The sequence below is a fragment of the Eriocheir sinensis genome, chromosome 27 (assembly GCF_024679095.1).
Source record: "Eriocheir sinensis breed Jianghai 21 chromosome 27, ASM2467909v1, whole genome shotgun sequence".
NCBI classification, from domain to species: domain Eukaryota; kingdom Metazoa; phylum Arthropoda; class Malacostraca; order Decapoda; family Varunidae; genus Eriocheir; species Eriocheir sinensis.
In genome coordinates, this window is record NC_066535.1 from 1,055,876 (window position 1) to 1,079,066 (window position 23,191).

Consider the following 23,191-nt stretch of genomic DNA (forward strand, 5'->3'; position numbering starts at 1 on the left):
CTTTAATTTTGACCGTGGGCGAACTTTTCGAGGTCAAGGTCAAAGGTCAAGGTCAAGGCTATGCAAGGTGCGTCTTTCCATGAGCTAAAATATGAACCGAGTCTGAAGTCTCTACGATGAAGAGAACCAAAGTTATGGCCAATCTGACGTTTTGTGCGACCTTGACCTTGACCTTTGACCTTTGACATAAAGAAATGTAATGGGTTCTATTCTGGATGGACCCGTATCATATGGAAGCATTTGTTTCGAAATTTTATGAAATTCTATTTTGGGGGAACTGACCGTGGGGAACTTTTCGAGGTCAAGGTCAAAGGTCAAGGTAAAGGCCATGCAAGTTGCGTCTTTCTATGATCTAAAATATGAAGCAGGTCTGAAGTCTCTTCGATGAAGAGAATTGAAGTTATGGCCAATCTGACGTTTTGTGCGACCTAGAGCTTGACCTTTGACCTTTGACATAAAAAAAATAATGGGTTTTATTCTGGAAGTACATGAAGCTTCCCTGAAAAATTGGTTGAGATATCCGCAAAATTGTGCACAGGAGACTGTACACGAACAAACAATCAAATAAATAAACATACTGACCGGACCGAAAATATAACCTTCCAACTTTGTTGGCGGAGTTCGTAATAATAATAATAATAATAATAATAATAATAATAATAATAATAATAATAATAATAATGTCAATACTAATACTAATATTACAACTACTAATGCAACTTTACTACTACTACTACTACTATTAGTACTACTAATGCTTCTGCGGTAACTACTAGTACTACTACTACTACTACTACTACTACTACTACTACTACTATGTACTACTACTACTACTACTACTACTACTACTACTACTACTACTACTACTACTACTACTACTACTACTTTGTACTACTACTACTACTACTACTACTACTACTGCTGCTGCTGCTGCTAGTACAGTTTCTATTATCAGCACCGATACAGTCACTTTTTTATTTAGAATTCAGGCAACTCAAACTGTTTGTATGAGAATAGGATACAAATAACCATTTCAGCTTTACCGAGGATGACACATATGAACAATAAATGGGCGTTACTCTTTCGGCTTCTTCATAAGTCTCCTAAATGGGATTCCTTTAAAAAAAAAAATAATATCTGCATCATTTTGGCTTTCTCTGATTATGCAATTTTTTTTCTTCTAGTTTAATATACTAAGTGAACCAATGTAAAGAAGTTTTCATATTCGTTTTCTACAAAAATAATTAGTATGCATAGTTTTTTTTTTTTTGTCTTAAATGATTAAATGCCTGTCCATTACAGTGTCGGGCGTCGTGTGTGCCATGAAAAAAATGTCGATGCACTAGTTTGTGTACCTTAGCAAGATATCATTGTTACTATGACACAATCATTGTACAGCGGACACATTTCTTTTTATGGACTCCTCTCTAACGTCCCCCCCCCCCCCCCAAGCCCCCACCACACACACACACAACACAACACAACACAACACAACACAACACAACACAACACAACACACACACACACACACACAACACAACACAACACAAAACAACACACACACACACACACACAGAACACAACACAACACACACACACAAAAAAAAAACGCACACACACACACACACACACACACACACACACACACACACACACACACACACACACACACACACACACACACACACACACACACACACACATACATATATAAACCCCTGGAATCGGAAGAATGTATAAATCATAATCTTTAAATATTCATTGAGATATTTAACATAATGTATATTTTTCAGGATATAAAGCATTCCTGACAATAGTCGCAATCATCTGTTCTTGGCTTTGTTCCCGAGCATTATACAACTGTCCTTCTTCCTCTTCTCCTCCTACCTTTTCTTCTCGTCCCTCTCCTATCCTTTACCACCACCAACACTTCTTCTTCGTCCTCCTCGTTCTCCTCCTATCCTTTACTACCTGCACCGCCTCCTCCTCATTTTTCTCTTTCTCCTAATGTCCCTCCTCCTCCTCCTTTTTTCATAGTTCTCCTCTTCTTCATCCTTGTAGTCTCCTTTTCAGACCTTCTCTATACTCGCTCAACTGCAACTCCTCTTAATTATTTCCTTTCAGTCCCTTTCCTCCTCCTCCTTCCGCTACCACATCCTACTTCTCGCCGTCAGGTCTTCCCGGGGCGCGGTAACATGATGCCATTCGTATTATTCCCGCCACGTGCACGGTAATGTACAGAGTCATCCATAAGGCTAGACGCAGGGAAGGGAACATATCTCTTCTTTTATTCGCAGATGCGGCGAGGCGATGAAGCGCACTGACTAAGGCAAGGAGCGACTCCCTGGATCGTGTCTTGCCTTACCTTATGCACACCTGCACTGCCTCGCCTTCCTCTTCGTGTATCTTCTTTCTCGTCGCCGTTTTCCACTTTCCGGCTTCGGTTATCCTCCTCCTCCTTCTCTTTGTTCATTTTCTTTCTTGTCACCGTTTTCCCATTTCCGACTTCGTTCCTCTTCCTCCTCCTCCTCCAAAATAGAGTTGGACAGAATTCCCCGCGAAACCAAGAAATTCATAAAACGAAGCAAGAAAAATCTTGCAGAATATATAGCGGAAACAAGTAAATCTAATCCAAATTTTTTTTTTGCTATGTAAATAATAAAAAGTCACTCATTTGTAGTATCGGACCGCTTGCTAATGAAATTGGTTACCACACGAACGATGAAAATGAAATGGCTACAATCCTAAATAACTTTTTAGCATCCGTATTTACCGACGAAGATTGTTTATCACCTCAACCGCCGAAGGTTAGAAGGACCGAAAAGATTTTAAATGGCGTGCTCATCGTAGAAAGTGACATTTTACGCACAACTGAAAAGATTAAAGTAAGCAAAGCTCCTGGTCCAGACAAAATTACCCCTAGAATTTTAAAAGAAATCAAACATCAAATTTGTAAGCCGCTCTCTATCTTATTCAATAAATCTTTAACAGTTGGAAAAGTTCCGTCGGATTGGAAACAAGCAATTGTCACACCAATTTTCAAAAAGGGGGACAAGTCTCATCCAGGAAACTATCGACCAATTAGCCTGACTTCGATTGTTTGTAAGTTAATGGAGACTATCATTCGCGACAATATGGTGAAATTCTTCGAAGAAAATAATATAATAAATAATTCGCAACATCGCTTACGTAGTAAACGTTCGTGTTTAACAAAACTACTTTTTTTTTTTCATTATATTTTTGAGGTGTTCGATGAAAGCAGATCAGTAGATATCATATATCTGGATTTTCAAAAGGCATTTGATAAGGTCCCCCACAAACGGTTGCTCAGTAAACAATTGGCGCACGGTATCTCGGGTAACATTCACAATTGGCTTGTGGACTGGCTCTCTGAGCGGAAACAGAGAGTAGTTGTAAACCATGTTTCATCTAACTGGCTCGATGTCAGAAGCGGCGTACCTCAAGGATCAGTGTTTGGTCCCATGCTCTTCTTAATTTATGTTAATGATATCGATGATGGGCTCACTTGTAAAATATCAAAATTTGTGGATGACACAAATATCGCTAGTAAGGTTACTACGACACTCGACGAAGAAGCATTACAATCAGATTTAGATCGACTTGCACGTTGGGCCAATCCATGGCAAATGAAATTTAACGTTGACAAATGTAGTGTTACAAATCGGAAACAATAACAATCGCGTTCAGTACGTAATGAATGGCCAACAGCTTTCTGTAGTAAGTAAAGAAAAGGATCTTGGAATCACTATATCAAGCGATTTGAAGCTCAGTCAGCATTGTTCAGAGGTAGTTATAACCGCAAACAAATTGATTGTCTTCATCGAACGAGTCTTTAATAATAAATCGGAAAAAGTAATATTAAAACTGTACAACTCGCTGGTTCGACCCCATCTAAAGTATTGTGTACATTTTTGCTCACCCTATTACATAAAAGACGTAGAAAAGTTAGAACGAGTTCAACGGAGAATAACAAAAATGATTCCTTGATTGAGAAATTTATCTTATGAACAAAGGCTTAAGGACATAAATTTATTCAGCCTATCAAAACGAAGAATGCGATGCGATCTAGTAGAAGTGTTTAAAATGTTTAAAGGATAAAGTGATAACAATGCAGAAGATTACTTTACAATTGATAGATCAAATAGAACAAGAAAGAATAATAATTTCAAGATAAGTGGTAATAGATTCTCGTCGCACGAAGCCAAACACTTCTTCTTCAATCGAGTCGTTAATGTTTGGAATTCTCTACCCTGTGATATCGTTGATAGTACAACAGTTACGGCCTTCAAGAACAGATTAGACAAGTATTTTGAATCCAACCAGCAACTAAGATATTACTCGTCGTAATAACGTTAAGTTCTTTCGAATACTGGTGTCCCTGTCCGTTTTTATCGCCCGGTTAGTGGTAGCAGTAATGGTAGTTTTTTCCTCTTTCTTACATAATTTCTTTGCAGTTTTTCCATGATGCATGATTATTTTTCCTTTCCTGCCAGCTTTGGCTGGAGGGATGGGGGTGGGGAGGAGCCTTCCCCTTTGCTGTCCTTCATCTTCCACCTTTGATTAGATAGTTAGTGTAGCTTGTCACAAACAGCCTCTTAAGGACCATGAGATCTGCTGCTGTTTGTTCTTCCTTTGTGTTTCTTTGTGTTCCTCTTCCTCTTCCTTTTCGTCCCCTTCCTTCTCTGCATGTCTACTTTTCCCTTTTTTCATCTTCCTCGTCCTTCTTCTCCTCTTCATGTTTTAATTCTGTTCCTTCGTCGTGTTATCTAATATAGTCCAAGAGCCAGCAAGGATTTATTTACCCCAAAGAGTGCAAATGGTTTGCAATTATTTTTTGTTTCTACATGGTATTAGAGTCTCAGAAAGGTGAGTCTTACAAAATTCCAGTGGTGGGTGTGGGTGTGATGACGTCATCAATATGGCGGCCGGGCTACCGCGAGCTTGCCACATTCTATAAAGCATAACTTCTCAATGGTTTGTGATAGAAGGATAGGATTTTTTCCATAAGGTTGCTAATGAAATTCCCAATATCTTTTATTGATATGCATTTTTACCCAACTTTGATAGTTTTGTTGGAAATTACATTAAAACAAGAAAAAATGGTAATCTCGTTTACTCATTGTCTAGTTTAGCCTCTATGTACAAAGAAACCATAATACTTATGAAAAAATTGTCACGAACAAAAAAGTTTCCTTCTTTTGTAAGGATCAACATGATATATAACAATATATAATTTTAACAAGGTTGATGGTAAAGAAGCATAATTCTAACACAAAAATAACATCAAGCATCGAACATAAGCCCATATTGGATAATTATGGGAATTTAGCGTAAGTTATTAGTTATTAGTTTCCTTCTCAAAATAAGCTGAACACAATATTATATTAATACGTAGATTACAGGAATAGAGAATATGAACTGATTTAGAAATCACTGAAAGAACCTAAGTTTTATAGATTTTCCTCCTCACAGCTTTCATCGGAACTGCTATCATCGGAACATGAGTCACTTTCTTCATTCTCTGCGGCTGGGTCTTTTTCTATGATAGTTTCCAGGTTTTCTGGTAACATTGGACCATCATACCAATGTATGCGATACCTGTCATTTTCTACATGCCATCCATGTTTGCTAGGATCAAGACCCATATCCGGTTTCCGACAAACTGCTCGCTTCCATATCCATGCGACTGCATTGCTTCTTCTAATTTTTTGCAGCAAACAGCTTTAGATGGAGGTATCATTGTTGGGTCCATTCCTTTCACTTTAGATGAAGATTGTTTGTTAGGGGTAGTTTTTCTCAAAAAGAAGCTGTATCTCACATCAGACACAGAAGATGATCCAGGCTTGCCATACATTGCACATACAAATTTCTCTATCCCAACAATGACTTCATTACTTATAAGTGATATAGATTCACCAAGGTGACAGAAACATTTTTGGTATTTAGGATGTTTAAGCATGATTTCAAAGGGTTTCACCTTTCCTTGTCTTGCAAATGCTGCTGTGTAGTCAGATCCTGTAAATGCATGATAGGCAGGCAATGCATGAACAAGATCGTGCCCGAGTTCCTGTTTAATGCAAGTTACATCAATCATCCTTCTGCTATTATTTGAAGACACACCACAATCAAACCAAATCTGGGAGTTCTTGAAATGCTTTTGATGGTAGATTAATAGTACTAGAACATCAGTGTCATTTGACCGAACCAAAAATTTTTTCCTTATCATTAAGACTTGATGCATATTTAATGTGCCATATTATCTTTGTGTCCGCCTCTTGATGATCACAAGCAAGATCAGGTAGTTCTGAAACTTCTAAATTATCTTTGTACATGTATTTGTAGCATTTAGAATCTACTCCAACATAGAGAACTTTGTCTCTAAGAAGGGGAGCATATTTCTGACTTTTCCATTCTTTTTGCAGAAAACATATTAGTGATTCTTTAAAGTGCTTACTTCTGAACGCATCCAATAACTTTTTGGGAGTTTTCTGATCTGCTCCTGTTACTGTTATGTCTCCAGTTGGTACAGATGATCGCCGGTCATGCTCACAATCTTTAATAGTTTTATAGTCATAAGTGTCAAACAACATATGCAGTTCCTTGGCTGATGTAGAACGAACAGCAATCTCCAATAATTTATATGCCAGATTTCCGTACGTTTCTGGCAATTTCAATGTATGCAGCAGAAACATAGCATCATACACAGCCACGTCTATGTAAGGTTTACCCGTGTTTGCACTTTGCTCAAAGTCCATACGTTGATACTTTTCTAGCTTGTGCATTAACTTACTTTTATCTGTTTTGTTCATAAATCCACCAATATCAGATAGAGAGAATGGCACAGGTGTGAGAGGATACTCCATAACTTTCATTACATTATAGTTATTAATAGCAGCCATATGAAGGATTCTTCCGAAAGCATCCAGTGTGCATTTGGTGACTACTAGCTTCTTTTCTTCCCTATTCCTCTGACTTGATGCAATGGAGGATGCACAGTTCTTTACCAGAGTCCGAGGTATAGGCTTCTCAATGTTTTTCGGATCCTCTACGTACAATTCTTTAAATTTTCTAGCTGCGTTTTCCCCTTTGGAAGAAAATGAAAGAAGATCCGCAGTGACAACCTCATTGATTGCCTGTCCATTTGAAATATTCCTTAGAGGTGTATTAGGATCCAAATTTTCGAAAGGATTTGAGAAACTATTCAAGGCTGAAATAATTTTATCAATATCTGTGATCTTTCTTAATTCGACCTTCTTGCAAATCATGCTTTGTATCTGGAGTTTTTGTGATTCCACTGCTTTCTAGCAAGCTGCTCACAATTTCACTTCTTACTGACCTAGTGATCATCCATCGAGACCTTGCAGACTCAGAGTTTGCGAATGCTGTGATACCTGTGAACCTTGAAGCAGCATCAGCATTGATAGTCTGCTCAAGTGCCATATCGACTGGTACTCTAGAAAAAGAGTTTGTAGTGTGCCTTATGCTCAATCCTCCTTGAGAAAGTGCATGCTTTATATCAGGGGCTTCGTTTTCTATATTCAGAAGCTTTAGCAGGTAAACTGTCATCCATCGAGCATAATTCAGTCTTTTACCTGAAAAAAATGCTGGTATCATTTTCTCCAAATCAATAATTGAACAAGTGAACAAAATACCCTAAAGAGAATGTATATGATGTACACTTGCAATACAGATAGGAATACAAATGAGAATATAATCATTGATCTCGATATACAATTGCTTATGACTTAACATTTGGTATCTCACTAAATCTCACTGGTTGCACACACAACACTCACAGACAGACAGACGTGTATATATGAATCGTGTAAGGGTCCATTTCTCAAAATTTTCCTATACTAAGAAATTCAAAGATAAGTCACTTAATTTTAGCATTCATCAGAACATGTTATATATCATGTTGATCCTTACAAAAGAAGGAAACTTTTTTGTTCGTGACAATTTTTTCATAAGTATTATGGTTTCTTTGTACATAGAGGCTAAACTAGACAATGAGTAAACGAGATTACCATTTTTTCTTGTTTTAATGTAATTTCCAACAAAACTATCAAAGTTGGGTAAAAATGCATATCAATAAAAGATATTGGGAATTTCATTAGCAACCTTATGGAAAAAATCCTATCCTTCTATCACAAACCATTGAGAAGTTATGCTTTATAGAATGTGGCAAGCTCGCGGTAGCCCGGCCGCCATATTGATGACGTCATCACACCCACACCCACCACTGGAATTTTGTAAGACTCACCTTTCTGAGACTCTAATACCATGTAGAAACAAAAAATAATTGCAAACCATTTGCACTCTTCGGGTAAATAAATCTTGTGCTGGCTCTTGGACTAATATTTTCCTCCTTTCGTGTTCTTTCTTTCTTCTGCCATCCCTTATTATCTATTTTCCTTGATCATTTAACATTTCTTCCTTCCTCCTCCTGTCTCCTCTTCTTATTCATCCTTCTCCTACTCTTACTTCTTCTTTTCCTCCTCTTCCTCCTCCTCTTCTTCCTCCTCCTTCATTTCTCTCCTCCTCCTCCTCCTCCTCCTCCACCTCCTTCTCCTTCTCTTCCTTCTCCTTCTCCTCCTCCTTCTCCTCCTCCTCCTCCTTCTTCACCTCCTCGTCCTCCTCCTCTTCCTCCGCCTCCTCCTTCACCTCCTCCTCCATCTCCTACTCCTCCTCAGCCATTAGTAATCGAAACCTCCAACTCGGTGTGTGGCGAGGACCGAGCAAGTGGCGTGTTCCGATGCCTCATTACGTTCCTGTGTTTCCTCTCGCTTTACGGAGCATGACGAGGAGCGGTGAGCCAAGTGGTCCTCAGGTTACCCTTCCTAACACACCATGACTGAAAGGGATCTTCGCCTCACGCTTATTCTTTGCCTTATCTTGATTTCTCTCCTTTCTCTTCCTCTTCCTTTTTCTCACTTATTTTATATTTCCTCTTAATTTTTCACATTCATTACCACTGCTACACCAACCTCACCAGTCACCACCAACAACGTAACCACCACTATCATTATCATTACTCTCGCCACCAGCTCCATCAAGATATCAAAGTCTTTAAGGATATTAATGCAACGGTATTGTTTTATCGCCGTACAGTGGCGCCATCTATTAGAATCAAACAATAAGCAATAGAAACCCTATGGAAAAAAAAACCCCACTCCTGAAGGAATAACTAAACTTCCTGACAGCATTTTTTTTCTTTTACCAAAATATAAAACTTTAATTTCCACCGCACCTCTAAACTAAAAAGGCTGAAGTGTCGATTGTTGGCCAAAAAAACTGCATTAATTGGTGGTGGCTTTTGCGACTTAGTGTCTCCGCAGCTTAAGAGTGACGGACTGACGGGATAGAGTGGTTCGGGAGTGTTGCATCTAGTGTCACGGATGGTGTCCACTATTTATGTAAGGAGATTGAACATGCTGAACTTCCTTGAGTCGTGTTGTTGCCCTCTATATAAAAGTGAAGATCATCAGTGCAGTTCTCAGCTCTGTAGCATCATCCCTCCTTAACTTCTAGACTCCTTGACTACCGCCATTACCACAGCAACTACCTATTCATCATCACCATCATCATTATCAACCTCATTTTCTTCATTATCTTCCTCCACCTCGTCTTCATCGTCCAGCAGCCTGTGTTCAGAAGCAGTCATAGTGACGGTGATGCTTAGCTTGTCGTCTCATCTTTTTTTGGTCTCTCTCTCTCTCTCTCTCTCTCTCTCTCTCTCTCTCTCTCTCTCTCTCTCTCTCTCTCTCTCTCTCTCTCTCTCTCTCTCTCTCTCTCTCTCTCTCTCAACCACTAGCATGCGCAACCTGACCCACCGCCTTAACAGGACCCCATGGCCTCCTCTGCTTTTGGGGAATATCTCTCCACGGCCGTCAGTGTTCGTCCATCGTTCCTCCTCCTCCTCTTCCCTTTCCTCTCCCTCCTCCTCCTCCTCTTCCGTCCCCATTGGTGCCTCCTATTAGGAAGAAGCAAAAAAAATATGTATATAATGCAGAGTAGTGCAAGGAGGCTGAATATACACACCTGTCAGCCGGTGGAGAGATAGAAGGCGTGAGGGCGTGAGGACAGGCTGATGATGGCGTGGCGCGGACAGCCTAGCCCGGCCCTGCACCACCAACACCAGTAACAGTGACTTATCTGCTGTCCTCACCACCAGCTTCACCACCGCCAACATGCCTGCCATCAACACCAGGCTAACTGACGAGCACTAGCAGCAGTCGTAGTGACATCTAAGGTCACAACCACCGCCACTACGGCTCTTCACCACAACTTGGACAATCACCTCGACTAATACAAGGGCGTTAGCAAGTGTGATTGTGACTTATCTTCTGCCACCACCGACACCACCACCACCGCAACTCTCACCCCCATCACCTCTAACAACAACAACATCCCCAGCACCAACTACAAAAATACCTGACTACCATTACCATTACTGCCATCACCAACAACGTAATAGAGCAGTAGCATTACGATTTATGATGACTTACAAGCCGTTACCTTCCACATCATGCACCATCAACACTACTACCATCACCACCACAAACAACAACTTACTACCATCATCATTACTGCCATCACCACCTGATTAACAAAGCAGCAGCTGTAGAATTAATGGTGACTAACTTTCCGCCGCCGCCATCACTGCCACCACCACCACCACCACCATCACCACCACTACCACCACCCCCACTACCGCCATCTCCATCCGCCAAACAAAGCGGCAGCAATAGTAGTTACAGTGACTTATCTGCCTTCACCGCAATCACCAGCACTGCGTCCTTCACCACCAGACCAGCACAGGAGCACAAGCAGCCTCAAGGTGATTAATCTGCCTTCGCCACAATCACCGCCACTCCTGCTGAAACCAACACGACCTAACACAAGGAGGAACGACAGCCCTAACAGTGAGTAACCTACAGTGACTACCACCACTACTATCCTCTTATACTAATGGCACCACCTCCATCACCCTCTGCCACCACCACCACCGCCACCACAGACAACAACAAACCCTACAGTTTCACCACTGGCAGCAGCAACAAGAGCACAACTAACAAGAGACACGATTGGCAGATGAGGTTTCAGGACCATCTATTAACGCCCGGTTGTGTCACTCCTGTCCTATCAACCCCGTAAATCCTTTCACTCCTGCCGCGGTTCCTTCACTCCTTCACTCCTCCTTCACTCAGCTCACGCGCTAGGCAGCATGGAGGCGAAGTGAGATAGTGACCAGAAAAACAAACGGCTTCCTTCACTACCCCCCTCTCATCCAGTTCGTTCTCGTCCCTATCTCCTTCTCCTCTTCCACTTCTTCGCCTGGAGTCAGCAAGCGGAAGGACTACTCCGTTTGGCACTTCCCGACGTGTAATCTGTTCTTAGGGAGGCTGAGGGAGGCTTGCCGTGTGTGTGTGTGAGTGTGTGTGTGTGTGTGTGTGTGTGTGTGTGTATGCAAACCATAAACACGTATAAGTAAATTTACCCCTCCAAGAATGCCTTCGACAAACATTCATGCAATTCTTTAACCTTTTTGTCTTCTTGACTGCTATTCAATAGGCTTTTGATGACCTGAGAGAGAGAGAGAGAGAGAGAGAGAGAGAGAGAGAGAGAGAGAGAGAGAGAGAGACAGACGAAGACAGACAGGCAGACAGAGATACATAGAATTACATAAACACAGCCCACACTGATCACAAGAAAGGAGCATCCCCTAATATGTGCTGCACCCTACCTGCTGTCTTTACTAATTAGCGAATACCTGCTTCGTAGAGGTGACGCGCGAACGAACTAATTGCCCTCCATTACACAAGAGATGCTGGCAGGTGACTTAATTATTCGACGACGATATCAATGAGAAATTAGCTGCCAACCCGAGAGAGAGAGAGAGAGAGAGAGAGAGAGAGAGAGAGAGAGAGAGAGAGAGAGAGAGAGAGAGAGAGAGAGAGAGAGAGAGAGAGAGAGAGAGAGAGAGAGAGAGAGAGAGAGAGAGAGAGAGAGAGAGAGAGAGAGAGAGAGAGAGAGAGAGAGAGAGAGAGAGAGCACACAGACCCCATGGTCCAGACTAGGTTGTCAGTCCTTAAACCTAAGTGATTCTACATTAATCAGAGAGAGAGAGAGAGAGATAGGGGGGGGGGGGAGGGAGTGAAAATAATGAGACTAACGAGCACTTCACATACTCAAAGGTGGAGTCGGTTAATTAAAAAGACTATTGGGTATACCTCGTTAGTCGAAAATTAAGGTCTCTGCTATTTAGTGGCCACCGTAAATATCAATCTTATTCAGTCCGGTCCGTGAGTGATTGAAGGGTGATGGTAATGGGCACCCCCTTTTCGGCGACTAAAGGGCTCTCGTTAACAACACCTGATACCGATTGCTCCTTAATTGATCGCCAGGTAGACTACAAGTGAATTAGTAATGCTGAAAGTCACTTGTTTTTTCGTGTTTTTCAAATCATGATGTTGATTTTAAATTTGTTACTGGATACCTATCTCTGTGCACTTGTTTCTTGTATTGATTTCTTTGTGTGCTTTTTTTTTTTTTGCGTAATATCGTGTATCTCGCTTACATTGAAGAATGGAGACATGCATGTGACAACAGGGAAAGGTGATCAGACCCTCCTATCCTTATATATAGTAATTAGTAGTTTGGTGTTCTCATTGTGTTGACTTTGGTGAATTGTATGAGGTCTGTCGTTAGGGTAAGAGAGAGAGAGAGAGAGAGAGAGAGAGAGAGAGAGAGAGAGAGAGAGAGAGAGAGAGAGAGAGAGAGAGAGAGAGAGAGAGAGAGAGAGAGAGAGAGAGAGAGAGAACTGGTAGAGGCAGAGAAGATAAATAAAACAAATAAAAAACAAGAAAAAAGTGAGAAACAATGCCAATAACAAAAATACACAGATACACACTCCTAAAGTTAAAAAAAACATATAGAATAGATCAAGAAATGCACATACTAGCGGACAGGTGGATAACGAGACAAAGACAGGCAAACAAACAAGCAAGCAAAAAAATGTACAAGTCGAGAAGTCAAGTCGGATCCACAAGGAGCTAAGTTTACGGGTTCAGACTCCGTGTTTGTCGGCTTCGGCCACGCCTCAGTCCCGCCAGGTGAACTGCGTCAAGGTGTGCATCAGGCGACGTAAAAACACCCCGACGTAGGTATATTCCGCGCATTATACTGACTGGGCCCGGGAAGAGAGGGAGGGAGAGAGATGAGAATGCGGAGAGGAAAGTCTGAGGGAATATTTGGTGAAAGGGAGAGAGGGGAAAAATGAAGGGAAAAATATATGCCGATAGGAAAGAGTGATATAGAGGAAAGTGATGGGAGAGAGTGGGAGTAAGTGTGTGGAAACAGTGAGTACGAGGAAGGGAGAGCGAAAATATTGAAAAAAAACAGTTAATAGATAAAAAAGAAAACGGCAACTTAAAGCAAACCATTTAAAAAAGTGATGAAGTGGAAAGGGATGCGAGACGAAGCGAGTTTGTGAACGTAGTAGGTTCGATGAAGGGTGATCAATGCATGAAAGGGAGAGGAGGCAAGACAGATAACATTGATCATTGATAACAATAATATGACAACAAGAATCAGAAAAGAAAACCTTAAAAAAAAAATTATATATATATATATATATATATATATATATATATATATATATATATATATATATATATATATATATATATATATATATATATATATATATATAGAGAGAGAGAGAGAGAGAGAGAGAGAGAGAGATTATGACTACACACACACACACACACACACACACACACACACACAATCTGAACCATCGGGTAATCTTCTTAAGTGCACATTATATAAAAAAAACGTAAAAATGCGAGTCAGATAATTGGAGAATGATAATCAAGTTCGAAGTTACTATTTGCTCTCTTCTCCCCCTCCTTGTCTCCCTCCTTCCTCCACTCCTTCCCTGAACCGTCTCACCTTCTCATCCTTCCTCTTTCCTTCCTCCTCGTTTTTATGTTTCTCCAGTTCTATATCTCTCTTCTTTATTGATTTCCTATGCTTACACGTCTTCAGTTTTTCTAATCTTCCCTTAAATCATTTCTCTATACCAAACCTTCCTTTGAATACTTTCTTCATATCAAATGTACACCCTTCAAAGCACTCTACTTTTTTAACATTCATAATTGTCTTCTTTCTTCTTAACTTTGTTTTTCCATCTTTCAATTCACTCAAGCTCTATATTTCCTTCTACTTTGATCATCACCTATACATGTGTTCCTCCTTTGCAGCATCTCTCCATCCTTCTGTTATTCTTCCATCTCCTTCTCATCCTTCCCAGTTCGTTTTCCTGATAGCTCTGTATTGTCCTATTGAATATTCCTCCGCCTCTCATTTCTACAATCTTACCTGCTTATGCATTTTGTCTTTGTGTATCTTTCGAAAAGTTTCTGCATCTCCCCATATCGTCTCTCTCCCTACACACCGATTCTGGTCAGCTGATTCAGTTTAACATGCCTGCTCGTATTATTTCCATTCTCCCTCTCCCCTCCCATCATCCTTGATTTAGTTAGTCTAGTGGTTAGCATGCCTGGCTACGAAACCGCGGTCCAGCTTCGAATCCAGTCAGTCGACGTGAAGCTCATCCCACCTGCTTATCCTCCCTGTTGAGCTGGCTGGTCGATAAATGGACTCTTGGGGAAGCCTAACTTTACCCTTACCTATCTCCCTTTCATATTACATATTCTCTCCCTCTTTTTTTTATAATTTGCTGCTCCATTCGTCTCCATTCTATTCTTGACTCACCCATTGTGGTGGTACAGTTCCTGCCTGCTAGGGCCCCACTGCTTTGGGAAACACTGTCATTACTTCACTGAGAGAGAGCTGGAATCACGCACACAATTATATCGCAGTAGTAAAAGATGCTACACGTCAGTTAGAAGGTAGCCGAGGGTCATAATTTATAATTATATACATTACCCGTAATAGATGTTCTGGGAAACCTGGGAAGACGCCCATTGTACTGGATCTACAACAAATAATGATGCGAAGAAAAATTGATCACAGGTGTGTGAAAGACTGCAAGTCATGATACTGAAGCGTCTCACATAAACACTGTTCTTGATTATTCGCTCTTTTTTGTTCTGTTCTAGGTGTGGAACAGCGGGAGGAAATCACTGCTTAATGCAATGATTTTCTCATTATAACGTTATCTCATTGTCCGCAGAACACCTTCTCCTCTTCCTCCTCTTGCTGCTTCTCCATCGTGGTTATATATTGGTTTCCATTTCATGAAGGCGTTGTTTTTATCGCTTGTTACAGTCAAGTTTATTGCATGAGGAAATTGAGCGCCTTCGTGCTGCATGCCTTAATTGTTACTGTGCCTGACTATTTATCTGCCTTTCTTTTATGTCCGTGTTTGTCGGTCGTCGTCTTTTTTTTATTTTTACAGCAACGGAGACAGCTCAGGGGCATAAAAAAAAGTAACAAAAAATCCGCAAGGCGCTGCTCAGATAAAAGTAAAAAAAATAAGAGGCCAAAAGAGTGCTGAGTTGCCGGAGAAGTCTTGACACACTTCTCTTGAAAGAGATTACGTCGCAGGCAGCAGGAAATACAGACAAAGGACGGCTGTTCCAGAACTTAACAGCGGAAGGGATAAAAGAATGAAGAAGCTGGTTAACTCTTGCAAAGGTGTGTGTGTGGATGTGATTGGGAATGCATTTACGTATCTCTGTATGATTGTCTGTGTAAATTCTCTCTCTCTCTCTCTCTCTCTCTCTCTCTCTCTCTCTCTCTCTCTCTCTCTCTCTCTCTCTCTCTCTCTCTCGTCTAAGTACTGCGAAGCAAAAAAATATAAAAACGAGATATAAGAACGAGATGCTTCTCTCCCGCCGCTCTCGGGTTCCCATGAGGCAGCAGCTTGAAGACGGGAATCACATGTCGACAGAGAAGGAAAAAAAAAAAAGAAAAAAAGCAGTAAAGTAGCTGAACCACACCTCCTGCAAGAAGCTGCTGGGGGGGGGGAGGAGAAGTAGGTCCCACTGACCCACCCAGCACTGTGGGAAACATGCGCGTGTGAAAACAAGAGGCGGAAGAGGAAGTTTCATTTGGGTGGAGGCGAGGGAGCCGATAGGGTGAAACAAAGAGGAGGAGAAGGAGGAAGAGGGGGAGCAGGAGGGAGAGGAGAAGGAGGAGGGGGTGGATAATAAGAAAAGGGAGAAAAGTATAAAAAAGAATATAAAGGAAACCTAAATATATATTGTTTTTTTTTTTGTATGAGGACAAAGAAAATTAGTGTCAGAAGCAAGAGTACCGACAAGGAAGGTAGAGAAGAGTGAGGCGAAGGAGGCGGCTCTTGTAATATGTATGTGCCGTACTGTCGTGTTATTGCAGGTGAGGCAGTGGCAGGTGTGGCGGAGACCAGGTGTACTAATGGCAGGCTTGCGTAAGGGAGAAGGATGGGTTGAGGACGACGGGGTTATTGTTGGTATGTTGGTGAGGCGTGTGGGGAGTGTCCAGCTGGGCACGGCGGTGAGGTGCTGTGTGACTCCGAAAACGCGTGTGTGCTGGACTATTTATTTATTTATTTATTTTTTATTTTTTTGCTTTTTTTTTAGTAATTGCTTTGTTACTGCGCTACTTAGTGTTATTGGTAGTTAACTTAGACAAGTAAGAAAGAAATATAATGTCAAACGAATACGTTTGCTTCACAAAACCTTCAGAAAGACGGAAAATTAAAGACAAACAATATAAAAGAATTGAATTCCTATGCCGAAAACTAAAGTTGAGTGTGCGTGTGTGAGTATTTCACCACGGCCTGATTACGAGTTGGACACGCCATCGCCAGCCAGTACCCTCCCTATTAGAGCGACTGCAAGGGTCATTAGTCGATCTCTGGGTACTGCCAGGACCTTACACACCACACACCCCATCTCCCTTGCTCAAGGGGGAACAGTAGTCACTCTTAGGCAGCGGGAAAAAAACCCGGCCTGAGCGGGGGTCGAACCGCCACCTGTCAATCCGAGAAGCCTGGCAGCGAAGCGTTTTACCGACTAAGCTATCAGAGGTGTGTTTATGTGTGTGTGTGTGTGTGTGTGTGTGTGTGTGTGTGTGTGTGTGTGTGGTTCAGGTGCAGTAGTGTTATTGAAACTAACTGTCAGCTGGCGTGTCGTTTGAGCAGGTAATGGTGCGTTAGGCCTGAGGTGTGTGAGAATAACAGGTGCGCTGGCTACCAGAGTGGTGGTGGTGGTGGTGGTGATGATTGAGGAATGTTTGGTAATGGTGGGGGAAAAGATAGAGAGCGGTGGCGATACTGCATAATGGAGGGATGACAAGAGAGAGAGAGAGAGAGAGAGAGAGAGAGAGAGAGAGAGAGAGAGAGAGAGAGAGAGAGAGAGAGAGAGAGAGAGAGAGAGAGAGAGAGAGAGAGAGAGAGAGAGAGAGAGAAAGGTGTAAGTTTATTCAAATCAAGTAACTTAAACTGTACTTGTGCTGGACATTAGAATCCGACGGTAGTATCAGTGGATTTTAGTGGAGATTATTATGGTTGTGTATCGATGCCGTTTGTTTTGATGAAGAAAACGATATTCTCAGTGGCAATGGATGTGGTGGTGGTTGTGGTCATGGTGAAGGTGGTATACCGCAGCGGTGGTTTTGATTTTGGTGTTTGTGGTGATATTTAAACCTTCTAGTGGGACTGGCGGTGGTGTTAGATTTCTCAGAAGCAGTAATCACGGTGGTTTTTGAAATCATAAAATATTTAACATCTTGAAACATATCCAACAAGTTGCGTACTTCAAATACCAGTCACACACACACACACACACACACACACACACACACACACACACACACACACACACACTAAAATGGAAATTGAGCAAAAAGTTGAAACTGAGTTAATCAATAGTTTCACATGCCTTGTTGGTGTATCGACTTTCTCTCCTACAACCATCACCAATGCCGCGACTGTCTCATCTAATTTAGTAAATCTGTTTTTCTGCTTTTTCTCGAATCCATTTGTGTGTTATCTCTATTTAGTTTTATCAAAACATATTCATATTATATTGGGTTTGACTAATATAATGTACAAGTTTTCCTCCTTTGCCGAGACTTTTTTTCTCTTTCACACACACACACACACACACACACACACACACACACACACACACACCACACAAACGGGTCTTGTGAGGTTGGTGCTTTACCGCTAAGCAGAGGAATAATATATTTAACAAGTTTTTGAGGGGGAAAAGAAAAGAAAATAGAAGAAGAGAAGGACGGAAATGAGTAGATGAGTAAGATGTAAAACATAAAAGAAAATAATTGAAGGAATTGCAATTAAGAAAGTGAATATATTGAGGCAGATACACCATATTAAAAGAGAACAGTAACCAGAGTAAGTACAAGGAGAAATAAGTACGACACGGTATAATTAAATGTTATAGTTGAAATAATAAACAAAAAAATGGAAAGTGCGAATGAAATCAAGGAAGTGGAACGTTAAAAAATGTGATTATGGAAATAAGGAAATTAAATATATATGAAGTAGAAGCGCAACATTGGTGTAAAACTACATGCAACAGTCAGTTAAAAGAGAAGGCGGAAAGAAGAAACAGGAAAACAAACAGAGGAATAATATCAAATAAATATTGTACAGAAAAGAGAAAACTAATATTTATATGAAACTAACAAAGATGCAGACCAAAGATCAAACAGGAGGAATTTGAGAAAGGTTTTTGGGAGGGAGTGGTAGAGGGCAGGACGGAGGAGGAAGAGGAGAAAGAGAGAAGAGGAAAGAGGGAGGGAGACAGACAAGGAGGAAACTGGTTGTTCGACTTTCTTTGTTTTCTAACTGTTAAATTAAAGTATAGATTTTAAGACTTTTATATATATATATATATATATATATATATATATATATATATATATATATATATATATATATATATATATATATATATATATATATATATATATATATATATTTAAATGGAAAAAAAGAGGAGGAGGAGGAGGAGGATGATCATAAAGAGGAGTAGGAGTAGGAAGAGGAGGAGGAGATGGAGATGGAGGAGGAAGAGAAAGGAGGAAGGGAAAGAAGAGAGCTAGTGATATATGAAGGAAAAGGTGGAATGGGAGAAGGAAGAAAAGGTGGAAAAGCAGGGGAAAGTAGGAAGGGAAGGAAGAGAAGGAGTTGGATGAAGGAGAAGGTGGAGTGGGAGAGAAAAGAAGAAGATATGAGTGAGAGGGAAGGAAAAAGTAGGAAGAGGATGAAGAACAGAAGAAGGAAGAAGAGAAAGAGGATAGAAAAGAGTCTTGAAAATTAATGTTGCAGTAATAGTAATATACGGAGAGAGGGTGAGATAGATAGATAGATAGATAGATGGATTGGTATATATATATATATATATATATATATAGATATATATATATATATATAGATATATATATATATATATATATATAGATAGATAGATAGATAGATAGATAGAGAGAGAGAGAGAGAGAGAGAGAGAGAGAGAGAGAGAGAGAGAGAGAGAGAGAGAGAGAGAGAGAGAGAGAGAGAGAGAGAGAGAGAGAGAGAGAGAGAGAGAGAGAGAGAGAGAGAGAGAGAGAGAGAGAGAGAGAGAGAGAGAGAGAGAGATCTAGAAAAAATAAAGTGCATATTGATCTTCGTTAGTCATTTATTAGTGCGTCTCATCGTAACATGTCCGAGTTTATACCTCGCATATACTGCTTTTGTTGGGCTCGAGAATTTTACGCTTACTTCATTATTATCTGATCTATGTTACGTGTAATACAGATATGCATATATAAATTTATATTAAGAGGTTCAGGCATACCTACAATTTTATTTAAGCTTCAACAGGTGTGTGTGTGTGTGTGTGTGTGTGTGTGTGTGTGTGTGTGTGTGTGTGTGTGTGTGTGTGTGTGTGTGTGTGTGCACGACTTTATGCTCTGAATAAAAAAAAAAGACAAAACAATGTATACTTGCTATGTACTGTACAGCTTGAGCATGCAATCTCAGGAATACATTTTTTTTTCTTTCTAACTCGTGTCTTACCATTCCTTTGTTTTTAGTCCAAGTGCTTTTCATACATTGCTCTCCCTCACCCGGCACCTGTCTTGCCAGCCGTACCCCTGCAGCCTAACGCACCCTTGCCAGGCCCCGACCCATTCTGCTTGTCTTCTCTGCTCTTCTCCCTGCTAACCCCACATCCACTCTCCTCTGCTTTCCTTTTTCCTTCTTACAGCTTCTCTCATCACCTCTCCTCCTTGCTACCCTATCATTCTTTGCACAGCATTCTCCTTTGCCATCCCCATCTCTTCCTTGTTAGCCACTTTATCTTACCCGAGGAGCCTCAGTTCCCTGTAGACTCCCTCCTGTTGTCAGTTGTCACAACCCCCACCCCCCACCCCCCATCGTCCCCTTTGCCAGACCTCTTTCCTTTCTTTGGCGCCACAACCTCTGCCAACGTTCTTGCCTTACCAGGTTTTCTCCTTCTCCCAACCTCCTTCCCTTTTCTGATTTCCTTAACTCTCCCCACCTGCCTCATCCTAACAGATAGGCTCAGTGTCTCAGTCTGTCTCATCATAACTGATAACCCTAGCTTCTAAGCCTGCCGTATCTCCCCAGCCTGCCTGATAGTGAACTCAGGAGGTCTTCACTGAAAGACCACAACTCTCAGAGCGCCACGCCTTGATTGCCTCTCGTCTTTCTTTCAGTACACTTGGAGTTCTATGTACACACTGGAAAGAAAGTGTCCCAACAAATCCTGAAGAAAAGCAAACTGTCACCGCATTATCTTTGCACGTCTAAGTATGGATCCGGCTTCTTCCACAAATTTCAATAAGTACAGCTCTGCAACAACACACTGCATTATAACCCCAGCTGCTACACGTCTACCATCCCTGGCACGCATGGTGGATGTTCGGTATTGGTACACATGCCGAGCACTCTGATAATATCTAGAATATTTTTTGCGTGTGTTTGCTTCTCCTTAATGTATATTCTTGTTTATTCTTACCAAGTAATCTCAGTTGTTTGCTTCAGGCTTAGTTGTACTTTGGTTTAATCAGAAATTTTCTTTCTTTCCTGATCGAGCAATTGATAGCTTTCTGAACGAAACTTGCTTAGTCTTAACATAGCGACAGTGATATAAGAATGATAACAAACAATGATATCGGAAGAAAAGAACAAAAATAGTAATGTGAAATCCAAGAGAAGCATGTCACCCCAGATTCCATTTATGGTGAAAATGTTGACACCGGATTTGGAGGCAGGTGTGGTGGGGCGGTATTGTGGGCTTGTTGGGACTTGGGGGACGTATTATTGAAGAAGCTGAGGGAGATGGGAAGAGAAGGCAGGTTAGCAATAAAGGGAAAAGAAGAATAAAAGGAGAAAGAGATAAACAAGGATAAATCTGAAAGATGGAGCAGTAAATATACGTAAAGGAAGACTGGGGGGAGGATTCAATCCTTTCCTCTGATCATCTTAAGGCAAAGTGTGGAGAGTTACAAGGAAGCATGGAAGGAGGATGGAAGGGAAGGTATGAAAGGGAAAGGGAAGTGGTGGATAAGAACAAAAGTGAGTACAAAGAGGAAGGGAAAGGACGAAGAAAGGGAGATGGAGAAGTGGTGCATTAAATGAGTGGAAATAAGGCAAGGAAGAGAAATGGAGGTATTGCTTATGGAGCGAAGTAGGAAAAGGAGGGAGAGGGACTTAAATATGTAAAATATGAAGAGGTAAAGCGATCGTTAGGGAGAGGGAGCAGGGAGAAAAGAAAGAAAATGAGAGGAAGAGATATCAGAGCTGAGTGTACCATGGGAACTTTGGAGGAAAGTACGGAAGCTGTAGGAAAGAGTGGAAATTGCTGCAGGGAGAGCGGGATAGTGGTCGGGAGGAAGAAAGACCGGTATAAGAAGACTGACAGTAAGGAAGGTGGAAGGTAAAGAGGGAGGAAGAGAGAACAGTGAAGTATCACGGAAAGTTAATTAATCAAGAGAAGATGGCGCCACTATAAACACTTGCCTGCGCCATGACGGACTGGGGCCGAATACCATTCAGGCCCCTCTAGCAAGCCTACCGGCGCAATAGGCGTAAAAAAAAAAAAAAAAAAAGTGATAAAGGATGAATAAGGGAGGAAAGGAAGGTCTTGAAACCCTGGTACCGAAGGAGGGAGCGAGGGAAGAGGAAAGTAGAACAACACATGGTTAGGCCATTAAGAAAAGGGAGGAGAGAGGGAGAGAGAGATGAGAGAGAGAGGAGAGAGAGAGAGAGAGAGAGAGAGAGAGAGAGAGAGAGAGACAGAGAGAGAGAGAGAGAGAGAGAGAGAGAGAGAGAGAGAGAGAGAGAGAGAGAGAGAGAGAGAGAGAGAGAGAGAGAGAGAGAGAGAGAGAGAGAGAGAGAGAGAGGAAGGCAGGTGAGTGAGGGAGGGAGTAAGGGAGGTAAGAGCGTCAAGGTTATCGCAGTATGGGATCTGACGGCCAAGAAACGCGGGCCGTGGAAACAAAGAGATGACAGCCCCTTACGACCCCCATGGACGACGTGACTCACATTAGCTGGGAACTGGGTCTCCACCCCTCTTCTTCCTCTTACTCTTCTTCATTCTCCTCCTTTTCCTTTTCCTTCTCATTCGCTTTCTCGTCTACTTCCTTTCGATTTATTTTCCCTTCTTCATCTGGTTTCCTCCTCCTCCTCCTCCTCCATCTCTTCCTCCTCCTCCTCCTCCTGCCCTTCTTCTCCCCTTCCTACTTCTACTCCTACTCCTCCTCATACTCTTCCTCATCTTTATCATCATTCTCATACTCTTCCTCATCTTTATCATCATTCTCATACTCTTCCTCATCTTCATCATCATTCTCATACTCTTCCTCATCTTCATCATCATTCTCATCCTCATCCTCATCATCACTATCATTATCACGGTCATCATCGCCATCTTTCTTGGGCCGTCTTGCTTTTCATACATCATTTCCTCTTCCGCTCTTCCTCTGCCAGACTAACTTTCATAAGGTAATCACAGAGTAATTGAGGCTCTAGTCCCAAAACAACCAAGGAAAGAAGCAGGACCACATTTTTTTTAAAGTGGCAAATTTAAAACGTTCATTAGTGCACCGAAGAAATCGAATACCGTGAGGTGATCGTGCTCAACTTTCCTGCCTCTCAATGAAAACACCTGCTGGCATATAC